Raw genomic sequence first — 17,166 nt, forward strand, 5'->3', positions numbered from 1 at the left:
GTTACAGCTGAGTAGACTTTTCATTTTTGCAATGCGGTTCAGGGACCCGGGCCGTGGAGGTCGAGGTTAGCACTGGAGCAGCAGCCAAATAACACTGAGACTACACCACCAGAGGCCCAGGGGTGGCCAGGTACAGAGTGCAAAGGAGGCGTTGGGTCCCCCCTAGAAACCAATGGAGATCCTTGGTTGAAGGGAACGGCTTCAGGCTTAAACCGGAAGGCTAGCTGAAGAATCCCACAATTGGAGAGGTAAGTTGGATGGGGGGGATGCCAGGACAGTTCCCGGGGTTCTTAGAGGTTGCTGGATATGGGCAACACTGGCTTCTTGGAGCAGGGTGGCTGGAGGAGGAGACAGGCCGGTAGGGCTGGGGTTGAGTCAGTCTTTGTCTTCTTTTCCACTGATACATAGCTTTTCGTTCCCTCTTCTTCGTAGGTTATTGAATCTGAGGAACAGGTTTCAGGGAAGCCCTTATATACTAAATTTATTGGTGTAACTGAGGTCGGGCAGTAGCTAATTGCTACTATCCCCTAGGGTGACTACACCCTTTGGGTGCCTTCTCCCTTTGGGGAGAGGGGCACATCCCTATCCTATTGGGCTTAATTCTCCAAACCAAGATGGAGAATTTTCAAGAGAGGGGTTCATTCACCTCAGCTCCTGGTGACTCTAGGGGTGTGCCAGGCCAAGGTTGACACTTCTACTCTACTTACTAATTTTCCCGCCTGTCCTGCCACCAAAAGTGAGGCTAGGACAGGGGGAGCAGTCCTCTCCACTAGTTGGAGCTGTCCAATCAGCATAACACAGGGTGATAGCCTTTCAGCCTCACCGCCAAGTGCTACTGTTCCTGCTAGGGGGAAGTGAGAAGCAGTCCCACCCAGAGCAGGCTTTGTTTCTGACCTCCGAGAGAACAAAGACTCTCGCCCCCCTGGAATAAGTGTGAGCTTATTATGCTAAGAAGTTTGATACCAGACTTCTCAGTCTTCAGTAAAGCCATTATGGAACTGTGGAGTTTGTGCTGACAAACTCCCATCCCATGTACTTAAAAAGACTTCACTTACAGTATCCAAGAATGGACTCAGACACTTTAGGGGCACACTGCCCATGCAGCTATCAATCAATCCATCAATCAATCAGTCAATCAGGGATTTGTAGAGCGCACTACTCACCCATGAGGGTTTCAAGGCACTGGGGGGAGGGGGATTTCGGGCAGCTCCGGTCATCCAGAGAGCCTGGTCTTGACAATCTTCCTGAATGCTTGCAGTGTGGAGCTTCATCTGATGCTGAGGGGGAGTTTGTTCCAGGTCTCGGCCATGATTTAGGAGAAGGATCTGCCTCCCGTTCTGGCTCAGTGAATGCGGGTGATTTCAGCCAAGGCTAGGTCGGCGGAGAAGAGGCTTCTTTTGGAGGGTGTATAACAAGATTCTTTCATTGAGGGATTGGGGTCCGGTGTTGTGGAGGGCTTTGTAGGCATGTGTGAGCAGCTTGAAGGCCACTCTTTTTTCTACGGAGAGCCAGTGGAGGGCTCGTAGATTCTGGGTAATGTGGTCTTGTCGTGGAATGCTGAGGACGAGTCTGGCTGCGGTGTTCTGGACAGTCTGGAATTTGTGGAGTAGAGATTTGTTTGTTCCGGCGTAGAGGGCTTTCCTATAGTCCAGTCTGCTGGTGATGAGTGCGTGGGTGTTGGTCTTCCTGGATACAAGGGGGTTCCATTTGAAGGTCTTGCCGAGTATGCGAAGGGTGTTGAAGCACATGGAGGATACAGCGTTGATCTGTTGGTTCATGGTGATGAAGAAGTCGAGTATGATGCCGAAGTATGCCCCAATCTGTGGTATAGTGCACCCTGCCTTTAGGTTGTAAGGCCTGCCAGTGGGGTGGTGGGTAGGCATGGCACCCAGGAAGGTGTGCCATGTGGACTCTTTTAGTTAAATCACACCACACCACATAGTCTGCAATGACAGCATGTATGTGTTTTGTGTTGGGCCTCTTAGGGTGGCATAATACATTCTGCAGCCATAAGGGATCCTCATTGGTAACAAGGCACTTGGCACCACTGATACCTTTGACAAGGGGCTTATATGTGACACAGAGGTGTGCCAATTGTGAGATCAATGGTACAGTTTTAGGAAAGTGTAAACAGTAGGAGGCTCCCTGGGTCAGCACATAAGGGACTAGGGGAGATAGCTGTAAAACAAATGAGTGTCCCTAAAGGTCAGGATAAATCCTGTTTCTGCCTGAGTTATTCACAACAACAGTTTCCACTTTACTCCTAAATTTGGGGCCTAACCTGCAACAGTCAGTGCTATTAAAATATTGATCATCCCACCAAAAGATGACTTATTCTTATGTAAACAGGATAAAAAAAAGATTTAGACAAATATGATTATATTAAATTTGTCCAACAAAAGACTTTCTGTAATAAATGTATACTTTATGCGGCCAATGCCACACAGCATAAAATGTAAAAAACAATATAAAAACAATGTAGCAGCATCACAATATTGCACAATTTTATCAGCAAGACATTTTATGAATATATTAAAAAAGGTTAAAAATTGCTCCAGAGAACAAATATAAAGTGTCGACGCGTTTCGGTGTCTCTGATGACCACCTTCTTCAGGACTGTATTCTCTACAAAGAGACACATAATTACTATCAAATACAGGAGATTGTTATAACATTACGATTTCAACAATTGTGTGCTGCATCTTGCAGTAACTTTACATGCTTCTCTTTTTTGTATACATTGTCGCCAAGTCTTGATTACGTACATTTGATTCAAGCGTTTTTAGATTACATTAGTAAGTCTGGTTGTTGTTATCCTATTTCATCTTTTCAGTTCATGTGGAGATCAAATTAAGGGGGTGGGGCGGTAGCAGTTCTTACCTCTACACAACCTAATGATTGTTGCAACCTTCTGTGTACATCTGGGGCACGGGTCTTACTCTTGAGTGCCACAGAACTGTTTTGTTGTCACACTGTGTAGTAGCAGTGCGCTGGAATGGGAAAGGGTCTTATTTACAAATAAGAAATGACGGCTCACTTCATATTCACTGTCCTTATATCTTTAAATTAGTATAGTGGGTGTACCTTTGTCAATTGGCGCTCTTTATTTCAATCTGGTCTCGTACATTCAATTGTCTCTATACCTATTCTTCAATGTAGGTATATTGGAACATAATCCACACGTATCTATGGAAAAATAATTTTTATTTAGGGGCATAATTATTTCCCTACACCACTGTTATGCATCACTTAGCATTACCTATTCTTATATTTCTGCTAGCTGACAGAGAGGCAAATCGCATACCTTTGATTTCGGTCCTATGTGTTGCCCTCTGCCAGACAGGAGCCACCGATTATTCTTGAAAAAATAGATCTGGATGAAATATAGAATTGTGTTTACAAAATGGGCCCTTATTGGTCATTTCTGCCACCAAGATTTGTTATATGCGTTGTTACCACTCACCTATATTATAATAGGGATTTATCGCTGTAGCCGGGTATTCTCAACTTTTCTTCCTCGGCACATTCAAGGTAGAGGTTGGCCTTCTATCCTCCGCGATCTCTAAAATGTAAGGATAATACACCAAGTTGCTATTCTATATTAAGTTGATCGTGTTCTCTCTTGTATTAGATGGTTGCTACACAGCGGATTTACGCATGCTCACATGGCGGGATCAAGGGTGCTACTCACCAGATGCCGCTTGAGATTGAAAGCCTACCAATTTACGCATCCTCATTTTTCATTGTGTATCGTTTAGCACTGACTGTGCACAGTTAAGCTTCACTCGTTTATAAACTCACTGGCGGCTTTAATTAAGCACTTTGGCGTCTGAACAATCCTTTTTTTGGGTTACACTTACTTAATTATAACGCTCCCATACTTTTTTGTTTTTTCATAGACCCCCTGTCTCGCAGTAAAAGTCCTCTGTTCTTTAACATTACTTAGTGCTGTTATTTTTATCAGGACAGCACGCTCGTTTATTTGTTTACGCGCCTTCGAAATTTGCAACTAATCGTTTATGTTATCGCTACATCTCGCTGTCTTGTATCGCGTATTTGGTCTTAGATACTCTATAGAACCCTCTGTTAAATATGAGGAGTCATCTATGGCGACTGGTTCACAGGGCGAGTCAATGTGCTCATAATTTCTTGCAAGGCATTCTCACAAACTCACAGTTTTAAATTGGGTCGGCCTCCCTGCTCCTAGTACGGCAGAGTTCCGGGGTTTCTGGTTTCGGTACACAATGCGATAAGGTTGAAAACGCTTCAGGGTGCCTCTATAAATACAACCAAGGTTCCCATTGGCTATACCTGTGGGCGTTGGTTATTGGGTAATCTATGCTCACGTGATTCGCGATGTGCTGCCTACCCTTTTTTTTGGAAACTTTTTGCTCAAGTTAGCTTTATTCACCACAGCAACCTATCACAGCGATGCTATGAACTGTGATCTGCGCGCTTTAGGAGTGAATTACATCGGGGATTTTGTATTTCCCCGTTTTGTTTACGCATTGATGAAATTGATAAAGGATCCAATAGAACACCAATTGCCACTCCGCCGTATCTATTGCAAAGAGATACTATGAGGCCAATGCCTTGTTTTACAATATAAACTTACCGAGGTGGGCAGTCTGACCACTGGATATTACTCATATTCTCACAACATCGTTCAGTGTGCACTGTGCACTTAGATAATCAGTTGTTCCCAATCTTCCCTGGTATTTAGGCCTGCCCTCACACTGTTGAAACGGGACATGTAGAATTGCTCCCTTCGTTTCCTTTTCTGGTTAATATCACCGCCTCTAGCGCTCAATGTGACCTTTTCCAAACAGCACCATTTAAAATCGCAGATCTTATGTCCTGCTACCATCCAATGTTCGGTATGGGGTGCGCCTTTTTTATTGTTATGAATTGCAGACTTGTGCTCATTCATTCGCACCCGGACCTCTCGGGATGTCTCCCCGATGTAGCATAAATTACAAGGACAGCGAATCAAATAGATTGCGTGTCTAGTGCGGCAATTCATGAAGCTCTTAATGTGAATTTTGTCTGTCTTGTTCATGATACTGCTGCCTTTTATGATATCTTTACAGTTAGTGCAGCTGCAACAAGGGAAAGTTCCAACTGGCAGGGGAGCTGTATCAATCCTAGGTTGATCGTTAATATTGATCTCCCTTCTGGTATGGACCAGACTATTCCTAATCGTACGATTTCTCCTAAAGGAGAACATTGGCTTGGGTAGTTTATTATTCTGCTTATCTGTTACCAGATGCCAATTCCTGCTGATTATATTTTTTAGTTTGTTACTGGCCTGGTTGTAGTTTGTCACAAATATAAGAGGTAGCTGGGAGTCATTGCCTTTCTGTTTACCTGCCAGCAAGCTGTCTCTGTCGTAGTACTTAGCCCTTTTGTACGCGATTTTCACTAGGCGTTTAGGGTAGCCCCTTTCTAAAACTTGTGTTTCATTGCCTCAGCATGTTTATCATAGTCACAAATTGAAGTACAATTTCTTTTGAGCCTTAAAAACTGGCCAAATGGAATGTTGTTTTTTTGGCAGGGGGGATGATGACTTTCAAAATGAAGCATCGTATTGCCATCAGCAGGCTTATTGAAGAGTTCCATGTTAAGACATCCATCTGAATGCTTAATGATCAGGTCTAAAAATTCACATCTATCATTACTTATGTGCGAAGTAAACTTAAGGTTGCTATCGCCATGGTTCAGCCATTCGATAAAATCCAACAGTGTCTCTGTAGGCCCCGTCCAGATGAAAAGAATATTGTCTATATAACGGGACACTTCAGAGACATTTTCAAAGAATGGAGCTAGCTGCTTGTAAATATGTCTCTCCTCAAAGTGAGAAACATAAAGGCAGGCCAGACTGGGAGCACAGGTGGCTCCCATGCTGGTGCCCTTGATCTGCCTAAAGAAGATGTTGTTAAATAAGAAGCTGTTATTTTTCAGTATTAATGATACACAGTCCACAATGAATGTTTCATGGGCTGACAAATCTCTGTCATTACTGTTGAACATGGATTCTATCATTTGGATTGTGGCCTCTTGCGGAATGTTAGTGTATAAGGCCTCAAAGTCCAATGTAACCAGAGATTGTGGCAGAGGATCAAATTCAAGGCCTTCAAACTTACGAATAATCGCGGTAGTGTCTTTGACGTAAGCCTTCTGGGATGTAACCAAAGGCTGGAGAAATATGTCTACATATTTACTTAGCGGTTCAGTAAGAGAACCAATGCTAGATACTCTGGGCCTCATTGGCGGGTTGTCTATGTTTTTGTGGACCTTGGGTAGGCCATATAATGCTGGAGTGATGTGATTGTTATTTCTAAGGAAAGAGTACTCCTCTTCACAAATTACCCCGTCCTCATTGGCATGGTCCAATAGGGTTCTCACAGTATCTGTCAGGGCTGTCCACTCATCTTTGTTAGAGGGTCTGTAGTGTTCTCTGTTGTCTAGCAACAAGTACATCCTCCTGTCATATTCGGTGGTGTCCATTAAAACAATTCCACCGCCTTTGTCAGCGGCTTTATTGTTAATGTCATGTTGTTTTCTAAATTGTTTAGGGCTGTTGCTTCAATCTTACTCAGATTAGGATTCATCCAGATTTTTTGCTTCAGAAGATCATCGACACTCTTGTCGACACTCCTCTCGAAAGCTTCAATTTCTTTTGACACCATCCCAATACTCGGTGTCCAGGATGATTTATTTTTTAAACCTGACTTGTTGTCCTTGATTTGTTTCTCTTTGCCTTAAAAAAAAATAGCCAGTCTCACCTTTCTAAAAAAGTGTTGCAGATCCCTTTCTAATTGGTATCTATCTACTCTTGATGTGACTGCAAAGCCTAACCCTTTCTTTAATAACGTAATTTCATCAGTGGACAGGGCATAGTGCGATGAGTTAATGATAGGAGCTTTTTTGGTGGTTGTTAGTACCATACTTTCTGACTCCGAGTACGTGGACGATGAAGGAATTGGGGGCCCTGACTGTAGTTGCCTCTCCCTCTCCCTCTGGGTTGGCCATAGTTCTGATGGCGTTGTTCTCAAAAAGTTAGACCCTCCTTATTAGGGTTTTAAAAATTTCTTATTTGTAAATAAGACCCTTTCCCATTCCAGCGCACTGCTACTACACAGTGTGACAACGGTTCTGTGGCCCTCAAGAGTAAGACCCGTGCCCCAGATGTACACAGAAGGTTGCAACAATCAGTAGGTTGTGTAGTGGTAAGAACCGCTACCCCCCTCCCCTTAATTTGATCTCCACATGAACTGAAAAGATGAAATAGAATAACAACAACCAGACTTACTAATGTAATCTAAAAGCGCTTGAATCAAATGTATGTAATCAAGACTTGACAACAATGTATACAAAAAAGAGAAGCATGTAAAGTTACTGCAAGATGCAGCACATAATTGTTGAAATCATAATGTTATAACAATCTCCTGTATTTGATAGTAATTATGTGTCTCTTTGTAGAGAATACAGTCCTGAAGAAGGTGGTCATCAGAGACACCGAAACGCGTCGACACTTTATATTTGTTCTCTGGAGCAATTTGTAACCTTTTTTAATATATTCATAAAATGTCTTGCTGATAAAAGTTTGCAATATTGTGATGCTGCTACATTGTTTTTATATTGTTTTTTACATTTTATGCTGTGCTGCATTGGCCGAATAAAGTATACATTTATTACCGAAAGTCTTTTGTTGGACAATTTTAATATGTTCATATTTGTCTAAATCATGTTGTTATCCTGTTTACATCAGTCATCTTTTGGTGGGATCAATATTTTAATAGCACTGACTGTTGCAGGTTAGGCCCCAAATGTAGGCGTAAAGTGGAAACTGTTGTCGTGAATAACTCAGGCAGAAACAGGATTTATCTTGACCTTTAGGGACACTCATTTGTTTTACAACAGTTTTAGGAAAGAACACAGGTGCTGGGCCCCGGTTAGCAGGGTCACAGTACACACTCAGTGAAGTTACCATCAGGTATCTGGCAAAAGGGTAGGGTGTAACTGTGCAAAAGAGGCACTTTCGTACAATGGAAACATTTGTCACTTCTTTTTTAGTACATTTTGAACCATTTGAGCTACAAAACATTTTTTAATCTGCAAATTATGTGGTAAATATGGCAAATCTATAAAAAGAAATGTATTTGTGTTTTTTATTGGCATTTCACAAAGGTAAACAACAAGCCACACACGCATTGGCAAAAATTATCGACATCAAAGATACAGACATTGTCATATATTCAAGAGTAGGTTACTGTTGCCGCAGTGTGGCTGTTCCATGTATCAGACCCAACGACCCATACCAAGTTTTGTCAGAAAGTTCCTTCCTGCGAGCCTATCGTGGGAGTGTCCTCCAGTTCAGTACCCGTCATGACCCTAGGCCAGTCTCCATCTCAATCTGACTATGTGTATCCTCTTCTTCTGCATTTTCTATTAATCGTCCCTTCTCTAGAAAGCTGGACCAAAAGTTTTTGGGTCTATTACGGGGTGGTAGCAGATCACTATAAAGTTCAGTTTGTGTACAGCAGTATGTCATCTCTCTAGACCAGTGCGTCAGCATGGGATTAGGGCCTCTCATCCATGTGCGTGACACACATCTCCTGGTCAGCAGAAAAGACATGTCCACTAGTCTCCTGTGTGACGGTCGTAAGGGCTTAGAGTAACCCAATATGGCTAATAAGGGGTCAGGGGTCAGTGTCAATTGTGTGATGTCATTAACCTCCTTGTGTACTGCATGCCAGAATACTTGGGCATCCGGGCAGAACCACGCTACATGCAGAAAATCTACAATCTGTGCCCTACACCTCTCGCAGTTGGGGCTGTCCCGTAGGCCATATCTATGCAGCCTTTCGGGAGTGTAGTAGACCCCATTTAGGTACTTAAAATGTAGTAGTCTATGTCTACCGTTAAGAGATATTCGTTTGGTACTAGTGCAGCAATACTGCCATATCTCCTCGTTCAGTTCCGTTTGAAGATCGGCTTGCCACGCCAGTCTCGGTTTAGCATATTCCGCTGTTCTCTCCGAGAGGGCTATGCTATACAATTTAGTTATTAGTTTGTTCGGAGACTTAGCGTCAATCACATAGCTAAAAGCTGTAACCCCTTGTGATTCCTCCATGTCTTCCCCCAGAAGACTTCTTAGCGCGTGTCTCGCCCTATGGTACTGGAATCGCCGCAGCCTTGGACTGTCATTATTCTCTGTTTCGATCTCCTCCCATGTGCGTGCAACGCCCTCTGTGAACAAGTCTCCATTCTTATTAATATTTAATGCTTTTAGTGTCACCAGCACCGCTGTATCCAGGCATGGGGTCAGCCAGGTGCACCACTCAATAGCGGCCTTCGGGGCATAAAGTAGACTCCACGTCTGTATGTCCATCATATGGTGCCAGGCATGTGTTACCGCTTTTAAAGAATCTAGTATGCCCGTCCATCTATCTTGGGGTTTTGCCAGCAACGCTGGTAGTGGTGTCAGGTCTGCTATGATCGTCTCAATGCGTATGTCCGGAATATTTATCGGGCCATGTATCCAATAATATGCAGGTGCGCACTGTGCTGCGTGGTAGTAGAGCTCCAGATCCGGGGCACTCAAGCCTCCTGCTGCATAAGGGCGGGTAAGGATATTCCACGCCACTCTCGGCTGTTTTCCAGCCCATGCCAGTCTGGTCATTAATCCTTGTAATTGTTTGAAGAAATTGTACGATAGCACCATAGGAATGTTGCTGAACAGGAACAGAAAGCATGGTAGTACAATCATTTTCATGAGTGCGACACGTCCCATCAGCGACAGCGGCAAGGTGATCCACTTATCAATGTCCTCCTCTAGTTTTGAGACCACCTTCCCATAGTTCTCCCTTAGAACCACCTCTGAGTCGATGTGGAGACGAATCCCCAAATACCGTACTGCGTCCGTGGTCCACTGTATGGGGTATTCCGGGTCAAATTCCCTCGTTGCTGGAGTGAGTGGGAACATGAGTGACTTATTCCAATTAACGTGGATCCCTGAGAGGGAGCCAAATAAAACCACCTCCTGTAGTACCGCAGATAAATGGGTTTCTGGTTCTCTGGGATACAGCAGTGTATTGTCCGCGTACGTCGAGACGATCAGATTGTATGTGGGGAATCGAATACCCCTGTGGCTGTGGTATTCTCTCAAGGCGCAGGATAGAAGCTCTGCCGCAAGGGCATATAGAATAGGGGATAGGGGGCAGCCCTGCCTTGTGCCCCTCCCTATCTGTATTGTGTCTGTGGCAAGCGAGCCGATACGAACCAGTGCCACTGGGGAGGTATACAGGGTAGCTAGGAGATGTAGGAACAGTTGGCTCACTCCCATCCAACCCAAATCATGTCTTAGAATAGCCCACTCGACAGAGTTGAATGCCTTTTCCATGTCAAGGAAGACAGCCACCGCTGGGACTTCAGGGTGTGTGTGCTGGAATGTTGCGAAAAATGTTCTAAGGTTGTATGTGAGATTACGCGTAGGTACAAATCCAGCCTGTTCCGGGGCCACTAACGTGGTGATCATTGGGCTTAAGCGGTTGGCGATCAATTTGGCGAATATCTTCGCATCCACATTCAGCAATAACAAGGGACGGTATGATGCACAGTCTCCCGGGTCCTTCCCCAGTTTCAGAATGGCAACCAGAATTGCCTCCCTCATTGTATGCGGCATGGTGCATACTATCCGCCATATCCTCAAATAGAGCATGCAATTTAGGAACAGTAGATCTGTGAATGCCTTGTCAAAGGCCACGGTAAGGCCATCGCATCCTGGAGCCCCCCCTGACCTCCTGGCCGACAATACCAGTACTATTTCCTCTCTCTCTATTGGGCGAACTAAGAATTCATGTGCATATTGGTGAGCCCAGGCAGCTCAATATGTGAAAGGTAGTCTAGGATACGTTCATCTGCTGTGGGGTCGCGTGATGCATACAATGTTGAGTAATATTCCCGAAATCTCTCTGCTATCCTAACGTTTGTGAGTGACTCATCCGTTATCGAACACCTCTTGTCAGGTTTCATCACTCTGCTCCTCTCACGCCTAGCCATCTGTGCTAGCACTGCATCTGGGCGGTCCCCCTCACCATATGATCTAGTGGTAGCCTATTTACCTAGATGTTTGATCTCAGCGTCCGCTTCGTCATGATATTCCTGTAATTTCGTCGTCAGCTCCTGGGTGAGTGCCTCACTGCAGTCACTCATACGCCTATTTTCCAGCTCTTTCAGCTTGGCCTCTAAGGTCTGTAGCTTGCCCCTAATCCATTTAAGGATTCCTGAGTCCTTGGAGATGGTGATTCCCCTAATGTATAACTTAAATGGTTCCCAGACAGTCTGTGACGATTCCACCGACCCCTCGTTGGTAATAAAAAATGTTTCAATGGCTGCTGCTAGTTCCTCCCTAAAGGAGGTATCTAGTAACGAGTATGGGGGAAAACGCCAAGCAAATGGTGGGATACGTTGCGTTGGTATGACAATCGACATCAATAGTGGTGAGTGGTCCGAATATGTGCGAGGAAGAATCATGCATCTTTGAATTGCTGTTGTTAAGTGCATTGTGGCAAGCCAGTAGTCAATCCTAGTGTGTATATTATATTGAGCTGAATAATGTGTGTAGCCCCCTATCTTGGGGTGCCTGTGCCTCCACACATCACACAAGTCTAGGTGGGTCATTTGTGTTTCAAGGACCTTGGCGGAGGCTGAAGGGCGACGATCAGGACCATCCGACCTATCAATGCATCGTTGTCTAGTCATATTGAAATCTCCTCCCCAAAGTATATAATCTCCTGCGTGTGTCCTAATCCTAGCGGCTATCTCCGAAAAAAGTCCGGGTGATCGCAATTAGGCCCATATGTGTTTACTATGCAGAGATCCATGCCCTTCCCCCTACATCTCGTAATCGTGTATCAAATCAAATCAAATCAAAAAACTTTATTTTGTTTTTTTCTAAACCATAAAAGTACATGATATAGGAACATCACATTAAAAATTAAAAGAAAAAAAATCATCATCACAGCAAAAAGATTACAAAAACCTGTATCATGGGTGGGGGAGAGATTTACACAATCCATCAAGAATTTCTAAAAACGCTTAAAAGAGATAAAAGCTTTAAAATATTTACATCGAATAATTAATAAACGGGGGTATATCAAGTTTTTGATTCATACATTCCTATTATAGTTAAAAAAAACTGTTGCTATGCATTCAATTGGGAGATGCAGAAAATGTACTATTCAACAGTCAATCAATTTAATAGACGCAATTTGTATGTTAGAAGCAAATGCTGGAACAGTCTATATGCTAGCCACTAACTACTTACATGATGGTCAACTAGAATTACAGTCTCAAGTCATTTTTAGCTCTATAAAACATTATACACATAAGAAATCTAGACACACAAAATACTATCAGTCGCGCAGTATCAGATGTAAGGATTCGTTCAGCCTCCTTATAGTGTTTTATTTTAAGATTACATAGGGGTTTGATCCACCTGTCCCTCAAGTTTTTATATGCCGGGCAGAAAAATAAAATGTCTGGAACATTTTCCTTTACCAGTGTAACGTTTTTACAGAAACTGCATTTATCTGCGTCTTTATCAAGAGACTTTTTGCCCCATTTTGATTTTTTGGCATTAGTCTGAAGGACCCCATATCTAAATTAAAGATATAAAGATTTTGCTACCGGGGGAAAAACATCATCTAGAAAAGATTAGAATTTAGGCTGATCTTTAAACTGGAGGAACCTCAAGGATATAGGTCCTAGACTAGCATCCTGTAGTTGGGTTTCACGTTGGTAATCCCAAAATCGTCTCTTTATTATTTTACTACAGGATTTAGTTGGCTCCTCCGGTTTTTCCCAGTAGAATAATAAACCTATTTTTTTAAACCAGGTGGCAATATGCTTAAACCAAGGGATATCCTTTAGAATACCAAAGGGCATTAACTCTTGTAGACCCAGTCTGTAGTGAACAAGCTCATCGGTAATCCAGATTCTTATCCAATACATAAGGGGACGTAGCCCTGCTAAACTATCAGTGCGTTTTAAGTTAACATCCAAAAAGACAGGTATCAATGGTGTTCTTCTTGGTAACAATAATAACCTTCGCAAAAAGTCATTCTCACCCACTTCAAAGTTACGTTTGCTATTAAGGCCCCAAAGTTCTGCTCCATAGAGGGCTGCAGATTGTGCCTTGCACTTGTAAACCTCAATGGCAGGTGATATAGCCTTCGAGGTGCTCCCTCCATGTTTCTTCAGTATCGGCATAGAATTTTGGAGCAGGATTAATTTGTTTTTTTCTAATTGGGGTTTCCACGTCATTTTAGAATCTAACGTGATACCTAAATAATTAAAGCTATTCACGTATTCTAATCTTTCACCTTGAAGTTCCAACTTTTTTTTAAAAGATTTGCTAGGGTTGATAGACATATATTTTGTTTTGCTCGGATTGATCTCAAGACCCTTTTTGGTACAGTATAAGTAAAAAGAGTTTATCAAATTTTAGAGTCCACCTGGAGTTTGTGATATTAGAATGGTGTCGTCTGCAAAAAGTAATGCAGGGATTGCCTACCCCCTAGCTTGGGCGAATCACTATTACTTTCTTCAAGGAAGGAGGGAATGTCATTTACGTAAAGGGAGAACAAGGTTGGCGCGAGCACGCAGCCTTGTCGCACTCCACGCTTCACCGGAATCTCTCTGGTGAGTTCTCCTCGGAGCCCCCATCTCACTTTTGCAAAATTATTTTCATGGATTCTAATTATTTGTACTAATAATTCAATGGGCACTCCTAGGTCGCTTAAGTGGGTGCAAAATGTGTTTCTAGGAACCAAATCGAAAGCAGCTCTTAGGTCCATGAATGCTACGTACAATGAACTGTGTCTGACCTTAACATACTTCCAACATAGACATAAAAACCTAAAGAACTGGTCGATCGTACTAATCTTTTTCCGGAACCTTGCTTGATATTTTGTTAGCAGGTCCACTTCTTCGATCCAGGACGATAGGTGCAACAAGATATGTCTTGCATATATTTTTTGTGGAATGTCTATAAGACTGATCGGAGCCATGGACTCTGTCCTTTCCGACAGGGAAGGTAAAAAAGATCGCCGTGTGAGCTATTCCCCTCAGGAATTACTACACTTGCAGACAGTTACCCTACAGAACTGTACCCATGTAACCTGGCCATACTTAGAAGGCCCGTTTTCATGCCGGCGCTGCCGGTTTCAAGCCTCATGTAGCAGTACCCCATAACGCCCCTCACTGATGCCCTACCCTGCGGCAGTTCCATTGTAACGCCCCCTAAGGAGGTTACCCCTCCGCTGAAGGAGTGGAAGAACCTGTTATGCAACACTCGCTCTTTGTCTAAACATCTTACTGAAGTGTGGGATCTCATCTCTACTGTTCAGCCTGAACTATGCTTCCTGACAGAGACTTGGTTGAAACCTCACTCAGTCCCGGCAATCACCCTGGGCATCCCAGAGGGTTTTAAGATGGCAAGGTTAGACAGACCCGGTATGATCGGAGGCGGCATCGCTATTATTTATAAAAACAGGATTACTGTCGCCATACTGGATCAACGAAGCATGGCCAGTATGGAAATAATGGTCTTTAGGATTGACACCCCCACAAAAGCTTTTTGTAAAGGGGCGCTGGTTTACCGCCCACCAGGCCCATGCGCGAACTTTGCCATCTCCCTTGTTGAAATACTCGCCCCACATTTTAAAGCTGGGGATGACTTTCTATTATTAGGAGACTTTAATGTGCATGGTGATCTACCTGACAATCATGCAACTCAGGCCTTTCTAGCAGATCTATCGTTATTAGGTCTTAAACAACACAATATGGGCCCCACGCACGCGGCAGGTCACACACTGGACATGATCTTTTCTTATTCCTCCAAGATAGTGTGCAGTTCCCCTCTGCAAGTGGGCTGGTCCGATCATTTTGTCATGGAATTTTCCATACTTGGCCTGGATAAACCCAGGAAACACATTCCACTTCCCCCTCTCCGGCATAGACAATGGTGTAAAGTATCTTCGGATTCTTTTCAGGAGGTATTTGTTGATCCCCGCATTATAGCCTCTGACAACATCGCGCTGGCTTTATCCAAATACAATCTAGCAATTTCCACCGCGGTGGACTCCATTGCTCCTAAGAAATTACACAAACAGCGCCAGACACCCTGTCAAGAGGCCTGGTACTCTGACCAACTACGCCCCTACAAACAGGCTTGTAGAAAGCTAGAAAAGACCTGGAGGAAATCTCACTCGAAGACTGATAAAACTGCCTACCTTACCGCCCTGTCTACATATCATAAAAACATTAGATTGGCCCGGAAAAACCATATCTCCACTCAACTCTCCGCGGCAGGCAACTCCTCCAAGATGTTGAATCAGGTCCTTCAAACCTTCATTAAACCTGCGGCCTGTGAAAGCCTTGATATGTCCTCGCAACAACTTTGTGATGACATCTCTCTATTCTTCACTAACAAAATAGAGTCGATCTATGACAAAATTATTAAAACTAACAACCCTGTGCGCTGTCATCTGGTACCACCATTGAGCCTTATGGCCACTGACTCTGATTTGCTTACGGTATTTCCGGCGGTCAGTCTAAGCGATATTGAAGTACTTATGGGCCAAATTAAATCTGGCTCCCCCTCAGATCTCATCCATGCTAGACTGATCCTCTCCTTGAGCAAGTCACTTGGCCCTCTCATCCAATCCCTGGTTAACCTCTCTCTTTCGGAGGGTAAGGTTCCCTGGGAATGGAAAAAGGCTCTGGTGAGACCCGTCCGCAAAAACTCCACCATTCCCTGGACTGACTTATAAAATATCTGACTCATATCCCTCCTTCCGCACCTGAGCAAGATAACAGAAAAACATGTCAACACCTATCTGTCGAACTATATTGAATCAACTGGAAGCCTGGATTATTCCCAGTCCAGATTTAGGCCCAACCATAGCACAGAATCAGCGCTCCTCTCTGTGACTGATACCATCAGGATGTCACAGGATGAGGAGAACTCGATGATTCTGGTGCTCTTGGACCTGTCCGCAGCATTCGACACGATATCACTGCTCAGGCGCCTGACCCAGGTGGGGCTACGGGACTCGGCACTGTCCTGGTTGAGGAGCTTTCGATCAGGCCACACACAGAGTGTTAGTATGGGTTCATTCCACTCCCCACCTGTGGAGCTCACCAAGGTGGTCCCACAGGGGTCGTGTTTAAGCCCCACACTCTTTAACATCTATGTGGCCCCCCTGGCAGACCTCATGAGATCATTTGGTTTCATTCCCATGTCATATGCGGATGACACTCAGCTCCTCTTCCCTTTCCAGACCCTAACTACGCCAGTCAAACAAGCCTTCTCAGAAGGAATGAGGGCTGTCTCTCAATGGATGGCTGCGAATTTCCTACAGTGTAACGTAGGGAAAACTGAGGTCATGCTTTTTGGGAAGGCCCCCCTGCTATGGGCCCCGGACTGGTGGCCTCTAGATCTCAGCCCAGTCCCTAGCCCCAAGCAGGTGATAAAGAATCTGGGTGTCCGACTGGACCTAGACCTGTCTCTTAAAGAACATGTGAATCAGACTCCGGAGTCGTGCTTCCACGTGATTGGACTAGTTAGAAGAGTGTTTCCTCTCCTACCAGACTCCTCCAGAAAAACTCTTGTCCAGGCCCTGGTCCTCAGTCGCCTGGACTATTCCAACGTACTACTCCTATCAGCCAATGAGAGCCTACTTAGTAGGCTTCAGGGAGTTCAGAATACCGTCGCGAGGTTGGTCCTGAATGCCCCCCCCCAGAACTTCCTCACGCCCCTCCTGAACCAGCTCCACTGGTTACCGATTCGACAGCGAGTCAAATTTAAAATCTGCTGTGTCATCCATAAGGGCTTGCTCAAATTGGGGTCCGCGTATCTGGCAGAGAAGTTTGTCCCCTACAACCCCATTTGCACCCTTCGTTCCAGCAATCAGTCCCTGCTTCAAATTACTTCTATTAGAAGGGCGAGACTGGGTGGAAAGACTCTCTGCTACTTGGGCCCATGTCTCTGGAACAAACTGCCTTCCACCCTTAGACTCTGCACCAGCCATCTGGCATTTAGGAAATTACTGAAAACTTTCCTGTTCCAAATATAGCACCTTCTTCACTCTTGAGAGC

The sequence above is a fragment of the Lissotriton helveticus genome, chromosome 2_1, assembly GCF_964261635.1.
Source record: "Lissotriton helveticus chromosome 2_1, aLisHel1.1, whole genome shotgun sequence".
Taxonomy (NCBI): domain Eukaryota; kingdom Metazoa; phylum Chordata; class Amphibia; order Caudata; family Salamandridae; genus Lissotriton; species Lissotriton helveticus.